Source organism: Pinus tabuliformis, chromosome Q (assembly GCF_031772625.1).
Source record: "Pinus tabuliformis cultivar Carrire ecotype Pingquan chromosome Q, CPIR1, whole genome shotgun sequence".
Lineage (NCBI taxonomy): Eukaryota > Viridiplantae > Streptophyta > Pinopsida > Pinales > Pinaceae > Pinus > Pinus tabuliformis.
In genome coordinates this window covers 472,586,494-472,606,381 of record NC_142296.1, presented here as the reverse complement: position 1 = coordinate 472,606,381, position 19,888 = coordinate 472,586,494, and positions in this window count along the sequence as shown.

Genomic DNA, 19,888 nt, shown 5'->3' with positions numbered 1-19,888 from the left:
GTCCATGATCCTCAAGTCTACCTTTCCAAACCGAGAGCCCACTCTCACCTGAGTGTTCTCCATCACACCAGTCACGACTTTCATAGTAGAGTTTGCTGCTTTGAAAGCACTCCACTCTCTCCCCACTTCACCTTTCTTCCCGAAAGACTTTGCTGCTTTATTACTAAGGAAACTATGAGTATCCCCCATGTCTAGCAAAGCTGCAAATCCCTTGCGACATATGGTTACCTACACAAAACTCAACTTCAAGGCATCTCCATCCTCTTTCGGCGTAATCTTGTGTCTTACTTCAGCAACCTTTTTCAACAAGTTGGCCTTCGAAGAGTCTATCGACCTATGCTTTGACCTGAATTCCTTCTTAACATATTTCAACTCCTTTCTTAGCTCATTTAAGCAATTTGATCCTGGTTCTGCTTGAACACCTCGAAGCTTACCTTCCAGCGTATCCTACTTAAGTGTACCAATCAACCAGAAATTGAATTCTTCCACTCGAATTGAACTAAGCCTCCAAACATCTGGTTTTATGTTTCACTGATAGTCCCTAATCCTATCAATGTAATCGAGCTCATTTTGCTCTATCACAATGGTCTTTTTATCAAGAAATTCCTTCCTTATTTCATTCTCAAGCTCCTTGACTTTAGCTTGCAACCTGGTGCTTTTCTCCCTAAACCGAACTCTTTCATTCATGAGTTCTTGGAGTCTAAGATCACCCTGTCAGATCCCCTCATCAAGCTCCTTAAGTTCATCAGTCTCCCCATGAATATTATTCAAGTCTTCCCGCAAATCTACTATCTTGCTCCCTATATGTATCAAGGGTTCCCACTCTTGTACAAAATGTTCATAGCGTTTCTGCATTTCTTCTTTCCAATAATCAGTCATGTCTTCAAGTTTTTGAAGTGCTCTTTCAACCATATTCATCTATTCAGCAAGTCTTCTTCACCTGACTCACCTTCATAAGTCATTAGCCTTCAAAACCCAAAGCTTCACTGAATCAACCTGGATATCAACTATCACAACAAATAGTAGTACCACTTCACCTATAAATCTGAATCACCAAAGCCTGCAAAAAATAGACCTTTGATACCACCTATCAGATCCCTACCCTGGCAGTAGTCTTTCAACTGCACGAAGGGGGGTGCGGCACCACCACCTGATTTATTTTCACCAATACTTTCAAGTGTGGACTATGCCTAACATTCCATACAGTTTATTTTTTCACTTTCTAAGTATAACATTCATAAGCACAATGGAAAACATACATTCACATGTCTTTCATCATCATTATTATTTTAACACATATGCACAGTGGATAAATAATAGGAGGGGCAACTCCCTAAAGAATGAGTCTTCCCACAATAATAATGACAATATTCATTTTATATAAAATCAACACCTGGAGCAAAACCCCAACTTCCTACTCACATAACAGTCAATTTTCCAACTCGGACTTCACCACCGTGCAGTGTGCTCGAACTTTCATTCAGGTGCGCTCGCCATTCACCGGGTCGAGTCACCTAACAAAACGGGCATAGGCACCCACTGGATTGCCCTGCACCATTCGGCTCGACTCTTCATTCAGTCCAACTTGTGCCCTACCCGTGTGCCCACTTGTTTAACACACCCCTTGAACTCTACCGTGTCACCCACCCAGCGCACACCCGCAGCCTACGCACACACTGTTCCACCATGTCGTGTCTTGTGTCGCTTGTCCGGACCTTTCGTCTTTCTCACCAACCACAGTCGCTCACCTACTCAAGTCATTCCACCCGACCTGTGCCTCAACTCGATGAGGCGCACTGCCCAAAACGGGGTTGCTCTGCCCAACTCATCATGGCACCCGACTGTTCGCCTGTCTGCTAACTCATGCTACCTACCTGCCACTTACCCACCTGCAACTCATCCACCCACCTGACTACGTGTGGCTCATATGTCCAGCTACATGCGGCCCGTATGCCCGCTCGACCTGCGGCCTGACTTGCCTAGCACACCTGCCGCACTTCACCTTGGTTGCGTGCTTCGGGCCAAGAACCCGCTTGTAGTTCGCCTTTGCCTTATGCCCCTAACCTCCAACTCACTTCTCTTCCCAAGCTCACTGGTTAGACTTGACCTTTTTTCGATGATCCTTCTCCATCCAAACATATACCAATATATACGCCATGCCATGGATGTTTCATGGATCGGTCTTCCCAGGCCAACCTGCCCATTCGGTCAGCTCATCCACAACATCATGTTAGCTAGCCTACTTCGCCCATTAGACCGCCCATACTGTTGCCCCGCCGGGTCCACATGCCTAGATTGCATCATATAAGTCGCCCTCTCACAAAGTTTGCCATATTTAGTCGAATTCCTGAATCTCTATTTTTTGAAACCTCTATTGGCTCATCGCACTTCACCAGCTTGTCCCAACGTCGCACAAAACATTACAACGAACGTGCTCCTTCACCAACTCGTCGCTCACCCGGCGCGTCACACATAACTGAGAACTCTCACCCAACTCGTCGCACATCGCAATTCATGACTCGTGGGCTTGACAAGCCTACTCTAGGCTTGTGTGCATGCTATTTAACATCACACATGGCATGAACATGGGCTATGTAGATTTCATTGAGGATTTGGCTATGGCATCATTATCAAGTTATCGCATAATTCGTGTTTATTAGCTTCCAAATTTTGAATTGAATAATGGTGCTCATTCAAATTCAAATTTTGAATTTCTAAACTCATCCCACCCTATTTATTTTAAAACTTATAAATTTGTCCTACCCTATCTACTGGAGACACTCTGAACAACTTTTACTGTCTCGTCGTCTAGCTTGCTACCGAAGCACATATATAGGAGGATACAAAAGACTATGTTTCGAACCTGATCGGTGACTCCATACCCAACTCCATTTTATCCCTACCATCCACTTCCACCACAACTACAACCCCAACCACATCCATCTCAAAGATCCACTCCGACTCAACTACATGTACCACCATTTCCAAACCCACAAAAGGAAGTAGCTCAACCCACTTACAATGTTGAGGTACAACACTTCATAACATATCCTCTTGATCTCAATGGTATTCATCTTAGCTCAGGAAGAGTATTGAAAAAAATAGATTCTCTTGATTTCATTGAAGGAAAACATTCAAAAAAACAAGATTCAAATGAAAAGACCAAAGAATCATGGGTTGCACTTGATGAAGAGCATACATCAAAATTAGAGATTGAGAAAGTTCCCTCATGTTTACCATCAGATCCTCCATGTGGTCAAGAGAATAATCTACAAAAAGAGGAAGATTTGAATGTCATGGTAGAAGAAGACATGAAGAATGATCCATATAAGCAAGCGAACGAAGGGCATCAAAGTTATATTGAGGTTTGGTTCAAGGAAATCAACAATATGGAGCATCACTGTCTTCTTCAACAGTACTTGATATCGTCAAAGTCAAATCACTTGGTCTCTAAAATTCAAGTACATGTCAAAGCATACATTTCGAGCTTACACATGAGTTTATCTCTCATCTTGAAGTGCACATGGCTCCATTGGAAGTATTCCAATACTTGAAAGAGATTTTGTTTTTCAAGTAGAGTAGGATAAAAAAATAAATAAAAAATGAAAAATAAGAGGAAAGCAAATAAAATCTCGGGTGAAAACCTCCTTTGACGTGTATGATATTGGCTAATTGATTGAAAACCTCCATGAGGTGATCAATGGGTTGGAAAAAGAGAGAAAAAAAAGAAAAATAAAAGATCCTAGGTGAAAACCTCCTTTGAGGTGCCTAGGCAGTCCTACAAGTTGAAAACCTCAATGAGGCAGCTAGTAGGCCTAAAAGAAAAAAATGAAAAAATAAAAAAATTTCTTTGCTGCATATATCTATCTTTGATGAATGCAGGTGCTATCCAACCTTTGCAGCAACAAAAAGAAGTTAGCACCAAAAGAAAAGGTTGGTCAAAAACCTAGTCAAATGAAGTCAAACTTGGACTTTCTCCTCCTTTTCTCAGATGCTACAAAAGGACCAAATCCATGTCAAACCATTACCCTCATCTATTTCCAACATCCGCCTATCATTTCCAAGTCTTTCTCATTCATTTTCCTTGCTGACCTAAAATGCTACAAGAGGCCAAAATACACAGAGTAGAAAAATGTTTTTATCATATCTTAAAAAATGTGCACGCATTGGCCGATCTATTTCATGGGGAGATGAATATAGATGATGGTAACATGCTCAATAAACTTCAGAAAATTCTAATGCACACATTTCGAGAAATCAAGCTCCATCACCTACAACCATTTTTTATTTTTCTTGCGATTCATGCATCCATTGGCCAAGATGTTTTATTGGGAGATGCATAAGGATAATGGCAACATTCTCACCAAATTTCAGGTCAATCCAATATACCTTGTGAAAGATATGGATACAAAAATTCTGCTACAAGAGACTGTCCTGAAATGCTACATGAGGCAGATCTAATTGGAAAAAGGAGCCAAAAGGGCATGTAGTCTCTAAGAAATGTTGGGAGAGGTCCACCTATATCACCTTCATCACCCATCCACTCCATCTAGCTAAGAGTCATCTTCAAAGTCCACTCTGCCTTAAATGAAAAAGCTAGAAAAAACTTTTTTATCAACTTTTCCACCACCTACACCACCTCCTAATGATTTTAGTCCTGTCCTTGTACCTTTTCTTACTTTCCCTTAGTTACACATGTAATATAATGTCTAAAAGAATAATTAAGTGACTACTACAACAGGGAAATTCCTCCTATTGCAACGTGTACAGTCACATCGAAATGCCAGAATCATTTTTTTCCACCCACGGAGTAAAAGATCTAGCCACCTAGAGCATCATGAAGCCATTTCTGAAGTGAGAAGGGGAACACCACTAGATAATCCATCCACTCCAACCATAGCATATTAAACATTAGGAAAAAGCCTACACACACAAAAACTTTATAAGTCAAAGAATCATCATGCTATGAAGACTTGTACATAAGCAAATAAAGGTAATTAACACTTTCAACCCATCATGATATGAAACCCAGCAGCAACATGAGTGCATCTCTAGCAACCATCAGGTAGGTACAGGTATGCAATATTCTTCAACTCTTCTCTTGAGCGTAGTATATCTAGAAATTTGTTGTAAATTCATGAGAGATGAGGTTTTATAAGCTAAGGATGGGTTAGCAATCTTGACTACCCTCAACTAGTTAAGCGCAACTAACTCCCTCACTCATGTGACACTGAAAATCCAAATTAAGAAGGGTGATGATTACGAGGAGTGGGGACAATGGTTAATAGCAAAAATTTGTGCAAAGGCCAAGTCACCAAAGCACTCTGAGCCACTAACATAAAAGGGAATAAAATTACGAGGCTCAAATTCACTTGCACACTTACTCATTCCCAAGAAATAGTTGGAGAAACCCATCAAGATACAAAAAGTCGAGCTAGATGCTATCAGAGACTACCTAGGGTGCCACCGAGCTGCTTCGAAAGTGTTTGTAGGTGTTACAAGAGGAGCTACAGGAGGATATTATTTGCACTACTATGAGAGAGAATTGAAGGGAGAAAGGGAGCCAAAACTACCCAAAGTTGTCCTCAAACCCTCATGCACATGACAAAGTTATATTGAAAGGAGTAAGTGGATTTCTCCCTCTTTAATTTCCATATATTTTCATGGAGAATTCTGCTTGAATTAAGTACCCTGTAGCAAACAATTTTGCAGTAGTTCCCTTTGGAAATTTTTATATGTTGAGGAAAGATGGGGACAGAGGAAAGTTTGTTCTGATAAGACTTATTAGCATCCTTATCCATCTCAGATAAAAGGGAAAATTTGACATTGTCTCTACAACTAAGACTGTTATAAGGAAAATATTAAAACCTCGAGAAGGAGCAGTGGGAGAAAAGGGGGTAGGTTTCAACCAAAGGGGAAGCAACTCTTTACACACATGAGAAGGACAACCACTAGAGAAGCCACATCTAAGTAACCCAAGGCACAAACTGCCCTGCTACAGGAGAAAATAGTGCAACTATAGGAGAAATAGGGTTGCTACAGGAGACAGTCTGCCTACTACAGGATTGTCCCAAGAGGACAAAAGGGGCCCTATCTTTAGCATTTTGGCCACAAAACCCTAGAATTTTTAAGGAGGATGCAAGGAAGGGGAATCATTCCTTCTCTTGCCATAAGTCGAATTCCTAAGTGCTCTAAAATTAATAATTGACAGCAGGCTTCCCTTGCACAAACCTTGAGAATACATGTACAAATTTTGTTGACATGGATAGAGAAGCTTTTATGGACATGAAGAGACAGTCAGGGATGCCTCTGCAAAAGAAGAAGAGGGTGGAAAGGAAAAATAAAAGGTTGAAAAAAAAGAAAAAGTTCATGAAAAAAATAAGAAAAAATGATAAAATGAGAGTAAGAAGGAAACTAAAGAGATAACCTCCCTCCAATCCAAAATAAAGGATCCCCAAGCCTCTCAAAAGAATCCAAACACCACAGGAGCCATGACCAAACAACTAAAAGAAGAATATGCCCTACTACAGGAAGGAAAAGAGCTACTATAGGAAGGCAGAAAGTTGCTACAAGAAAGTTGAAATTTGCTACGTTTTAGTGTTGGAAAACTACAGGATAGATCAGAGAGGCCACCAGGGTCGTGAATGAGCCACAATTAGGTCACTAAGTTGCTCAAAGTATGAGAAACACTTCAAGCAGGGGGGTATGATGGGCCTCCAAATTAGACATAAATTAAGGCCCATCTAACCATCCTTCAACACATTAAATCTCTCTTTTTGCATTAGATGACATATTTTTAACTTTAATATGTTCATTAGGAAGGTTTAGAGATAATTGCATATTTCTGCCTAATATTATTTATTTTTGTGGAATGTTGTGAGAATATTGGGCAGATTATGAAGATTTGGAGGAAGAGATAATATAGGGATTTTCTCCCTCCTACAGGAGGATCAAGATTGGATAATAAGTGAACAACATGTCATGAAATCATTGACAAATTATAGAGCTCTAGTTATTTGCAAAATATAGGAATGTCTTCCCTCTCATTTAATGCAGATTCCTAGTGTTGGGATCCAAATCGACTATTTGAGGGACTTTGGAGGGGATAGTTTCCTCCTTTCAAGGAGAATTCTTCCTCATCATTTTTTGTAAGTACCAATTCTAATTTTCCTCTAGAGGAATGTATTTCTTAGTCTTCCTGTGGACAAAACTTGTATTTTCCCAGCTCCATTTTCATTCTTAGTAGGGATGTACCTGGATTGATTCAAATAATGAAATTTGGTGCTACTTTTAGCTTCTAAAGCTTGGTTTCATTCATATAACTATTATTATCCTTGGGCTTGGCCATCCCAAGAGCCTCATATCTCTTTTGTATAATTCAATTTTCTTCTTTTAACTTCTTATTCACATGCATCTCTTATTCTTGTTTTTCCTATTTCTTCATTTTAGTATTGATGTTTTTTCTGTTGTAGGATTGGGTTAAATGATTGAAGTAAATTATTTTTTATTTCATTTAAAGACTCAAAATCATGATACATCGTTAGAATAGATTTTGAAATTCATAGTTATCATTGAACTACTTGTATTGGTTTACTAGTTCACAAATCTAGATTTTATGGAAGTCGCTTGTAGAAAAAGTAGTAATTTTCTGCTATTTTTTAGAACATCTTAATGAGATTCAATTGAGTTTATTCCACCTGTATTAGGTCATAAGAACATTCAGTTTGATAAAAAAATTTACCCTAATTCATTTGAGCTTGATTAGTTTAGGCATTTGATATGTTAACTAGCTCACTAGTTCTTGAATTTCTAGTTTTTAGAGTAGTAATTTTCTGATATTTTTTAGCAAGTATTAACAAGGGAATTTTGGAGTGATTCCACTTGAAATGGAGTCTTAAGAAATCCTAATTAATAACAAAATTTTCCCCATCCCATTTTCATTTGATTTAATTGGTCATTCGGTGAATTATCTCCTTGTATAGCAACTTTGTTTCGCCTGTAGCAACTGCCTGTAACACTCTTGCAGCACGTGTAAACTTGACTAGATTTGACCCAAAAGCTTGGTTTTTGTCTCCTAGGCTTGAATCATAACCCTTAGGGTCTAAATCCATTATTTATGAAGAATAAACAGCAATTAGGGCACGCCTTTTTACAAAGTAGATTAGGCCTATTTATTTGAATTCATGCTCTTAGGATTTCAGTTACAAATTGTTGTTCTTGCTTAGGATTAATTTATTTTCAAAGTAACATTTCCATTTTTACAACTAGTTAGGCTTTGATTTCATGACATGCACTCCATTACATCATATCAACTAAAGAAGGACACATTTTATGTTTCACATATAGTTCCGACACCTGTTAAGTTTCTACGAACCTCGGGTTGACAATTTAAGTTGGTAGCCTTGGGAGTTGGAAGATTCTTGTTTCAATACTGGGGCTCATCGTGTCTCATGCCACATCATCGCCACATGTTACCCAAAATGATCAAATATTCCTTCCATGTGTCATGTTCATAGAGTGTCCTGCCATGGCCATTTATAAGTCACTACCACTTGGCGCCATTTATCATATTACCTATACTTTCATGTCAGATAGTATCCACCTCCTATGAATGAGAAAATCTAGTTTTAGAAAAATAATGAAACCACTAGATTTTCTGGATACAAAATGTCTCGGATATTTTTTGTTTCCCGAATATGTTTCGATGAATCTGGTTCTAGAAAAATAATACGACCCTGAGATTTCCTAGATGAATCAAGTTCTAGAAGAATAATACAACCCGTTAAGTTGTCTGGATGCTCGGATTCTTTGAATCCTTCTATTTCTTCCAAACACACCTTCACTTCAATTCACTTTTTCTCATCAACCCTTGGGAGTTCGAATAATTTCCATATACCATTGGAAAAATATTTGAGAGGGTTATCCAACTAAACACTTTGCATGCGTTTTTGAATAATTTACATGTAAACAAAAGTCCTTCAAATATAGATTGTATCATTGATCTTAACTAGGTAGAAACACACATTAGCACACTTAAGAGGGTCCCCCTAAACTTGACACAACCATCTACAACTACCAACATGCTCAACAATCTCCTTAGGCTTGACATCAATGACAACACTTGCTCAACAACCCATGCCTTCAGTAATTAATTGTTAGTTATATATTTACTTTTTAACTTATATATAGTTGAAATTATTTATTCATTAATTGGAATATATTTTACTATTCAAAAGTGATGATGACAAGAGTGATTTGGAGGGATTAAATGGTATTGACAACTTTTTAACCTATATGTTCTTTTATTACATTTTTGAATGCTATAGATTCTTTTTTTCTTAAATGAACTCATGTTGTTTTGTTATTTTCTTTTCATAGAGAGGAGTAGGAGGGTTCAAAAGATCAGAAAGAAAATAAAAACAATTCAATCAAATTTCAATGTCGAATTCATTTCATTTTCTTATGTGTACATATATTTTATGCAAAGTTGTGTACAAATTTCACATTTCCCCACAAGGGATATATGGTAAGAAGAAGGGTTTTTTTTTTATTGGAATTAAATATTAGGAGGGGGTTTCAACAAAAGGATTGTGGTAGGAATTTATCAATATCTAGTAAAATTAATGGTATTTTTTAATATCCCACAAATGTGGATGTGTTGGGAATCACAATTGTTGTTAGACAAAAACCCAAAGATGTCAGTCAATGATCGCATCACCAGAGACAACAATCCACGAGAGGTGGTTAGTCCATGTTGCAAAACACATGGGGAGTGTTGGTTTATCCAATGTTCAAAAATCTTCCCACCAATGCAAGTTGGGTGTGTATCGAACTCGTAATCTACGCTCTGATACCACTTGTTGGCATCACGACTGTCGTTAGACCAAAACCCGCAAGTGTTAGTCAATAATCACATCGCTAGAGATAAGGATCCATGAGAGGTGATTAGTCCATGTTGCAAAACACATGGGAAGTGTTCGTTTATCTAATGTCCAACCAGATGCTATATCATAATTCACAAAGTGGAGACCATGTACATATTCCTTAAGGTGGTAGCATGTCACTTGTTTATATGAAGAAAATATTGCATGGTTATTGTATGACTTGATTTAAACTTTCATCATTGCATTTGACATACATGGTATTTTTCCCATGATTGCTACTTAGTATAATCGATGAATTCAATCTAATAACATTTAAAAATTATAAAAATAATAATAATAGAAAAGTAATTAAAACTAAATTATTAATTGATTCAATTATAATAATACTTAAATAATCAGTGATAATTAAAAATTAAAAATTATAATTAATGATTGAAAATACAAATTTGATTAATTTAGTTTAATATTTCATTCCAGTTTTGGAAATTTCATTATGCATTTTTCACTCTAATAAGAGGCAACTTTGATGCTAATATTGTTGAAATATGTAACTAGGTATGGTTTTCATAACGACATGTGTAATCATGATTTTAGGTAATTGATTTAAAGAAGAAAAAATAAAAATAATTTTTTCATGCTTGAGTCATGGGTTTCATGCTCAAGGACTTTTATTTTTATATAGATCAAGCTCCCATAGCGATCTCTTAGGATTGGTCATTAAGTCATAAATTCAGTCGATTGAGTCTTTGCCATGTATCGGAGACCCTTTAACGTCATGTTACATATTTATTTGAGTCATTATAAGAGTGAAAAGACCCTCCGAACAAATTGTCACAAGTACTCAAACAAGTCGGCCTTCCAAAGAAGATGTGGATAGCTCTAGAAGGAGATGTCGGCCTAGGCATGAGGACAAGTCAACTTATTTACATAGGAAGATTACTATATAAAGGAGGACTCAACCTCATTTTGGACATCATCAACGAAGCATCCAAAAAGAATAAAGAAGTGTGAAAAAGGAAGGAAGATAGCCTCTTCAAGTAGCAAATATAAGGAGAAGAAGATTGAAGGATTTTGTGTTGTTTTTGGGTTTCTCCTCCCACACGTGTAACTACAGTTAGGGTTTCTATAGTAGGGTCACATTAGTCCTTAAAGAAGCCAAGACAAAGGTCACAAAAGAAGCATTCCTTCTAGCCGATATCTTAAGAAGAAGTGTTCAGGTCAAGCGAAGTGAAGGAACCTCCAATTATCTCACACGTGCAAAATTGTAGTGGTTTAATAGAGGCCAAAAACTGTAGGTTCATGTAAAGAGGTCAAGTTTCAAACTAGCCGAGAAAAGAGATGCAAGAAGTAAGTTCAAGACTAACGTTGACTTCGATAAGAAGAAAAGTTGTTTAAAAGGTCTTCTGACTTTGTCTTGGAGAGGTTATTAGGGCAAGGATCTTAGTCTTAGAAGTCATCAATTGAAGATTCTATCAGAAGAAGAATTCGGTGGGTTTTCCTCTCAAGCTTGGAAAGGTTTTTTCCCTAGTTGACAACCTATATCTTGTGTGGACCTTTATCTCATTGTTCTTTATGGTTTGATGGTTGTTTTATGAAGAAGATTTCATAATAATAAACAAGTCAAAGAAGAATCTAATTAAGAAAGAAAAATGATTGACAAGCAGTTTTCATTACTAGAGAAATCATTTCTTCTCTCTACCCTAACATGATATCATAGCTAAGGTGACAAGCCAACGAAGGGCATCTCAACAAAGGACACTCAAGCATTCAAGGATCAAATTTATAGAAGGGAATCAAGGGCATCAAAGCATCAAGAATATCCTTTCATCTCCAAGGCATTTTGAAGGAAGTATCAATACCCTAGCTTGCTCAAGGAAAGAGTATACACTTGAATAATTTTTGGAATCTCTCTTAAATATCCATCTTAAGAAAGAAGACATCAATAGATCTTACCTTACAAAAATTCAAGAATTTCAACAAGCAAAGCATATTGAAGTCTACTCACCCAGGGAAAGATAGAAGAAAGAATTTGTTATCATCATCGAATATTCAATATGATCTCCTTCTCCTTGGGTCAAGGATCATTTTGAAGGAAGACATATTCTTCAAGAAGACATATTTTATAATCACATCATCAAAGATCAAGAAGGTATCAAATTAAATATATTGTCATCAAGGAGCATATTCTCAAGTAAGTAATTTTATGTCTACATCTGAATCAGTGTAAATGTCTTTTTGCAAGGGCAGAAACAATTTGGTTGGTTCAGATAACTTTCTAGCATGGACGAAGAGGACCAATTTGATCCTCATAGAAAATGAAGTCATGGAACATGGTAAGGGATTAATAACCAAACCTCCAAAAGATGAATCTCAAGCACTTGCAAAGTACATGAAAGGGGAAGTAAGGGCTCAAAGGATTCTCATTGAGTCCATCAAGGAATCCCCCATACACTATGTATCAAAGCTGGAAATGGCCAAAGAGATATATGACAAGTTGGTGGGACTATTCTCCGTGAGTACTACTGAAGAAGTAATATCACTAAGAAAATAACTCTACAAAATGAAGATATCTAAGGAAGAAGGAATAACCTCAAATTTTGTCAGGGTGTCAGAAATAAGAGACCTACTCCAAGAATTGGTAGAAATAATGTCTGACAGGGAAATGACTACCATAGTGCTCAATGCACTACTAGAGTAATGGGGCAACTTCACATAAAACATCTATGGAAAGAAAGAAGCTACTTCATTCAATGAATTATGGTCATTATGAAAAATCGAAGAAACTAGGCTAAAGGAAAAAAATTATGTAGGATCAAGTGAACAAGCACAAGCATTTGCTACCATGAACAATGTAACCTTTGAAACGGGAACTGATACTGTTACCTGTTTTGTAGAGATAGCAAAAAAGTGACCCGATTTTGAAAAGGGGTGATGCAGAACACACATGTTTTTTTTATAACATAGTTTTTGGCACTATCAATTTTTTTATGTACATTGCGTTTTAAAATGGTAGTGATTTTGATGTTGATTTTAAAAAGTGGTAATTCTACACCATGCCCTTTTTTTAAGAGGCTTTTTTTTTTACTTTTACTTTTATGATGTATGAAATGTAAATAATTATTTTGTAAATTTAATAACTTTGGAAGTAGTCTTCTTCATCATATTTTCTTGTTTTTATTTTTATTTTTTATTTTCTTTTGTAGTGAAGTTTTTATTGTTTTGCATATTTAAAGAAGGTTGATATTTTGCATTTTTGATATTCTACATATTTATACATCGTTAATTAAATTTTCAATTCATATGAAATAATTGTCTCTAAAAAACATATATAAAAATACAAAAATGAAAAAAAAATGTTAAAAAAAAATTATTTCATAAACCATAAAAGAATTTGGAAAAAAAAATATATATAAAATTAAAAAAATATAAATATAAAATTAAGTAAGTAAAAAATACAGAAATTAAAAAAACATTAGCAAAAACTAGGGGCAAAAAAAATTAAAAACAAGCTAGTTGAAAAAAAAAATTAATAAAATAATAACGAAAAAAAATTTAAAGACTAGTAAAATTAATATTAAAAAAAAAATTAACTCAAATTAAAATATATATATATATACACACACACACACACACATATATATATATATGAAAATTATTTAAAAAAAAAAACAAAAAAATATTAAAATATAAAAAAACCAAAAAAATTTTAACATTTATTTTTTTTTTAAACAATTTTTTTTTTTAATTATTATTATTAACCTTTTTTTTAAAACAAATTTTTTTCATATATATATATATATATATATATATATATATATATATATATATATATATATATATATATATATCATTAGAAAAATTTTAAAATATTTTTAAACTAATTAAATTTTTTAATTTAAAATTTACAAATTTTAAAAAATCATTTAAAAAAAAATAAAAAGTTTAATTTCTTTTTTTTATCGATTTTTTTAAAAACAATTTTTTTTTTTTTTAAGAAATAATTATTATATTAAAAAAATTTTAAAACATTTTTTTTTTAATTTGAAATTTTAAAATATATAATTATTATTTAAAAAAAATTATACAGTTTAAAAAATTTTAATTTAAAATTTTAAAACGTATAATTTTTATTTTAAAAAACATTATACATATAAAAAAAATTAGTTTTTAATTTTTAAATTTATATTTATTATTTAAAAAAAAATAAAAAAAAAAATGGGTTTACCCGCCCCCGGCCGCCTGTGGTGGCTTAGCCGTGGGTGGAGGGCCTGCACGCAAGACCCTCTGCCCATGGCCATGCCACCACGGGCGGTCGTGGGGCTAGGAATCAGACGTCTGCTCCCCGGCCGCCCGTGGTGGCTCGGCCGTGGACGCAGGCCCGGAATCGGACGCCCGCCACCAAACAGGAGCCTCCGCCCACGGTCGCGCCACCACGATAATCGATAATGATTTTTTTTATTTTTTTTAATAAGAAAAGAAATTGTTAAAAAAAAAAATTAATATTAAAATTTTGTTGGTTTTTTTACATTTTAACATTTTTTGGTTTTTTTTAAATAATTTTCATATTTTTTTGCTTTTTTTTTTGGAGTTTTTTTTTTTTTTTATATTAATTTTACTAGTTTTTTATTTTTTCTCGTAATTTTTTTTTTTAAACTAGTTTGTTTTTATTTTTTTATTTTTTCTTTTTTTTTTAATTTTCGATAATGTTTTTTTTTCAATTTCTCTATCTTTACTTAATTTTATATTTATATTTAATTTATTTATTTATTTATCTTTTCAAATTGTTTTATGGTTTATGAGATAATTTTTTTTTACATTTTTTATTTTGTATTTTCGTCTTTTTTGTATATATATATATATATATATATTTTAAGTAATCAACATTTTAATCTTAATTTTAGTAGTTTTTTTTTTGTTATTTTTCTATTTTTTTTAAATCTAATTTGTTTTTAATTTTTTTTTTTTTTAATCTTTTTTTTTTTACCTACTTAATTTTTAGTTTATTTTAAATGTTATTTTTTCTTTTCCATATATATTTATTTATTTAATTTTGCCAATTTTTTTAATGGTTTAGAAGATATATATATATATATATATATATATATATATATATATATATACTATTTATTTGTTTATAATGTTTATTTATTTTTTTATTTTTATTTTTTTATTCTTATCATTAATTTTGTTTTTCTTTTTTATATATTTTTATGATTGATTTTTTTATATATTTGACAACCTTTTTTTTCATTTTTTTAATTTTTATTTTATGTTTTGTTTTTAGTATATATTTTAATTTATGTTTTGTTAATTTTTTTTAACTTTTTTTTTGTTTTGTGTTTTTCATTGTTTTAATTATTTTTATTTTTATTTTGTTTTATGTTTTCATTATTTCTTTTAAATTTTAATGTTTTTCGAGGTCATGATAAAAAATTTTACGCCATTATTTCGAAATGTTGAAATTTTACTTTTGAAAAAAAAAATTGTTTTCCCAACGTTAACACTTTTCGTTTTGAGGGTGTTTTTTGGACAATTCTTGCGCAAAAATTTGGTTTTCGCCACCATTTTTAAAGCAAGTTGAAAATTTACCCAAGAAAGATAAAGGTGTTATTCCAGTGTCAACACTTTTCGTTTTTAACACTGTTTTTGATTTTTTTTGAGGTTTTTTCGCCAGAGTTCCCGTTTTGAGTTTACAGTTCCCGTTTCAAAGTGTACATTGTTCATGACTAAAAGAAAAGGGAATTCTAGGAAGGTTGGTCCTCAGAAAAAGAAGAAGAATATGGCCAATGTTCAATGTTATGGTTTTCATGCGTATGGGCACTATAAAAGAGATTGTCCGAAATTCAAGAAGGACAACAACAAAAGAGGAAGGGAATAAGCCCATATCATTGAAGAACTAGGATAAAGTAAAAAGAAGAAGTCCAAAAAGGAAGAATGAAGAGACCTCTACTATGACTGAGATGATCTTCTTCACCAAGTTCTTTTCAAGTCTCATCCATAAGTACTTTTTTAGCAAAATACTCATTGTAGGGTGGCACCAAATATGGTGTTAGTAGTGCGCTATAGTACTGTAACTGTATTTTGTGGTATATGACTAGATAGGTCTAGCTAACACTATTAATGTATAGTGACAAATGTCATGGTCAATTTATGTTTTAGAAAATTTAATATATCTCATGGTTTCATTCATCATTCCATCCCCTACTCAAATGATGATAATCCCCTTAAAATCCATGGATATGTTAAATTTTAGGAATTTCTTTTTTTGGGTTTTAGGGTTGAAAGTTAAGAAGGATCATGATGGAAAAATCACTCAAACATGATAAACAAACAATCTAGTAGTAATAAAAACACTCCACTCAATGTGAAAACCTAGAGAAGTTTTGTTGGTTTTATTTTTTCAGTTTTAGGTACTAACACAATGATAATTTAAGGTTCCTAGACTTCCTTAACCAAGGAAAATTTTAAGGATGGAAAATTTTCTTGAAGTTTAAAAACATTGGCGAATCTCACTAATCCCTAATATGCAAACTATAAAATGTTTATTGATATATTTGTAAAATTATTCAAATTTATAATGATTTTATATATAGTCTCTATATAATGTTGGCGATTTTTAAGGTAAAATAATTTTATATTCTAAAATTTTGGTGAATCATCTTGTATAAAAATTCGAATTTGGCAAATCTTTTTGTGGAAAAATCATGGAAAATAAGCCCACTGGGTGAAGCTTAGCCCCTAAAATTTTCCATGTCCTGAGCCCAAACCTTGATCAAAACCTTGAACAACCATCACCCAAACAATAAATATTATCATATCTAAAAAAATTGATATCTATGAGAATTTCCTTAGGTTTTCTATTAGTATCTAGTGGTAAATATTAGACACCGATTTCTAAAACACTTTAGCTTGTCTCATCGATCTTATTTTTATGAGACACTAAGATTTCAACGACACTTGTAGCGGTAATTTGATCAACTAGTCAATCAATAATATAAGGCATATTATTAACTTGTATAAATGAGATTGAGACACCTCATAACATACATTGGATTCCAAACACCTATAGAAGTTTGCATTCATATTGAAGTTCTTGAAATTATGTCATTACATGAAATTACATTAATAAACTTGATAATGCAACCTTTATTATGAGATAGTTAAGAAAGAGTCATCTAATTATACAAAAAAATTATTCATAAAAATATATAAACAAAAGAATAATTGATCAATATTCCATCTATTCAAATTTATGATAACACTAAGAGGGGGTGAGCCAATGTAGTGGAAAATTTAAACAATATCATAGATAGAAGCAATGCATAAATAGAATCAATAATCACATGAATAAACAAGAATTCTAAATATGCAGGGAAACCCTTGCAAGAGAATACCACAAATATTCTTATCTTTTTCACTCCTTGATTACAATGTTTTACTGGTACTGATCAGGAGGAGACACCAACCCCTTCATGCATGCAAGAATCAACTTTCTTTAGGCTACAAGCTGATTAACACATGAACCTCAATGATATGGAAGCACCGACTTGCTTTGGGATTCAGCCTGGTTGAGGCACTAAGCTCGTAGATGTGCAAGCATGAACTTGCTTTAGGCTACAACCTAATTGAAGCACTAACCTTAGAAATTATAGTGGACCTTCCCTTTTCATAACATTTTCACACTTGGATACACAAGTATTCCAATCAATATTCACGAGAAATCATTCACCATACTGATTTTGTATTTGAAACTTAACACATCCCCGTAACACAATGTACTCTAATTCTAGTTTTCCAGTAGTGGCTTTGGTTTCTTCTTTATACTCAACAAAATTTAATCATGAATATACTTGGACTATGTAGTAAGCAATCTCATACCTGGTCACTGAATTAAGAACTACGAGAGATTGAATATAAGAACAACCCTTTGAATTACTCAAACATGTCCCTACATACAATAGTTGTGCTCCTAGTTTTAATTTGAACAAAAGAGAAACTTCTAGTGCAAACAAAGCTTTGGATTCACATGCTCAGGTTATTGTAGTGTTAGCTTGGTTTAGGCTTAGATAATACCCATGTAGGTCAATACAAACTCAATGATTTGTCCTTCGACCTTTTTCGTGCTCAATGTTCAACAAAGATAATTGGTCCTCTGCAATGATTACTTGTTCCTTTTTGCTCCACATAAAACCATGAAATTTTCTCCAATGATTTGGTCTTCAACCTTGTGTGCTCAATTTACAACATAAATGGGTAATCCCCTATAGTAATATCTCAAGCATTTTGACTCCACATAAGCAATGCAAGTTTTCAATCCTTTTCCCTACCTCCTTTTTTTCTTAGCCTCCACAAAGATAGCTTGTGCATCTATAGCTTAGACCTACACAAAGATAGTTCACCCAACCACAATGAAACTTAGGCCTCCAACAAAAATAGATTTTGCAGCAATGGATTAGGTGTATATAAATATAGCTCATCCACCCACAGTGATAGCTCAAGAATCCAACAAAGATAGCTCGGGTCTCCAACAAAGATAGCTTGAGTATCCAACGGAGATAGCTTGTCTTCCCATAGTGATGGCTCAGGCCTCCATGGAATAACTCAGGATTTCAACAGAGATAGCTTGTCCTCCTACAATGATAGCTCGATCTTCCACTAATATAACTTTTCGTCTCATAGAAATAGCTTGTCCCTACACTAGATATAGCTTATCCTCCAGCAGTGATAGCTCAAGCTTCCATAGAGATAGATTGTCCTCCCATAGAAATAATTTAGGCTCCCGCAGAGATAGCTTATGTAGCTATAGCTCAGGCATCCAATAGAGATAGGTCATAGTGATGGCTAAAGCTTCCAATTGAGATAGCGCATACTCCACAGTGATAACTCAAAGCCTACCCACACAAACAAACTTAGAAATTCAACTCTCGACTTCTTCACGCTATCACACTGGCTCCAAGATCTCCATCACTTGATCAACCTTGCTTTAGATGTCATCATGATGCTTAGTGAGAACGCATACATCCTTTCAATCAAATTGGCACTCATATATATAGTTTTACATAGTTAAATTTGGATCGGGGCCAACCCAAACCTATCAAACATAACCATGATCAATTACAAATCAATGTTGTGCTTTGACCAACACCGACGTGGATGCCCTTCGAGGGCCATTATGGTGGCCCATAGGACCACCTTCAAATTCATGTTCTTACTGAGATGAAACTCTGTTTCCCAAAGGTCAACGTCGACGCCCTCGACTACTTATTTTTTTAACTCATAGGACCACATTCAAAATGGTGTGCTTACCACTAGTGTTGCTCTAGCCTTTTAGCCCTTGGGATCATAATATATTTTCCATGTGACCTGATCTCATGATCATGTTCTTAACAATTTAGTTGAATTCATGTTGACATCAACAAAATGAATTATTGAGATCATTGTGCCACATGTCACCCTTTGAGTGATGTCACCTGTCACTCAAAAGATGGCCCGGTTAGCCATCCAAAAATGTTAGTTTTCCATGCCATGTATCACATGTCATACTCTACCACATCACCATAAATGTTAACATCACATTCCTGTTGTCCATGCCATGTCATCATCATCATGCTATCCACCTAACTTGCTAAGAGGACTCCCCATGCCATGTTTTCATATCCACATGTCCTCATCCTACTGGCCATATTGTGTCGCCATGTCATCCTTGTCATGTTATCCACATGATTTGCTACGTGGGCTTGCCACATCATGTTGTTATGTCCACATGTCCTTGTCTTACTAGTCATGCTATCTGTCACGTAATTTGAGTCCTACCACTTGTCTTTGTCATGCTATATGTATCATAACTTGCCACATGTTGAGGCAACATTGGTCCACATCATACTCTGTGTACTAGCCACGTCAAGAAATTACCGACAATTTTACATCATCCTGCCACATTTCAAGACCACACAAGTCCGCCTACTGATAACATCAAGAGCATTGCAGTACTGGACTTGGGTGGA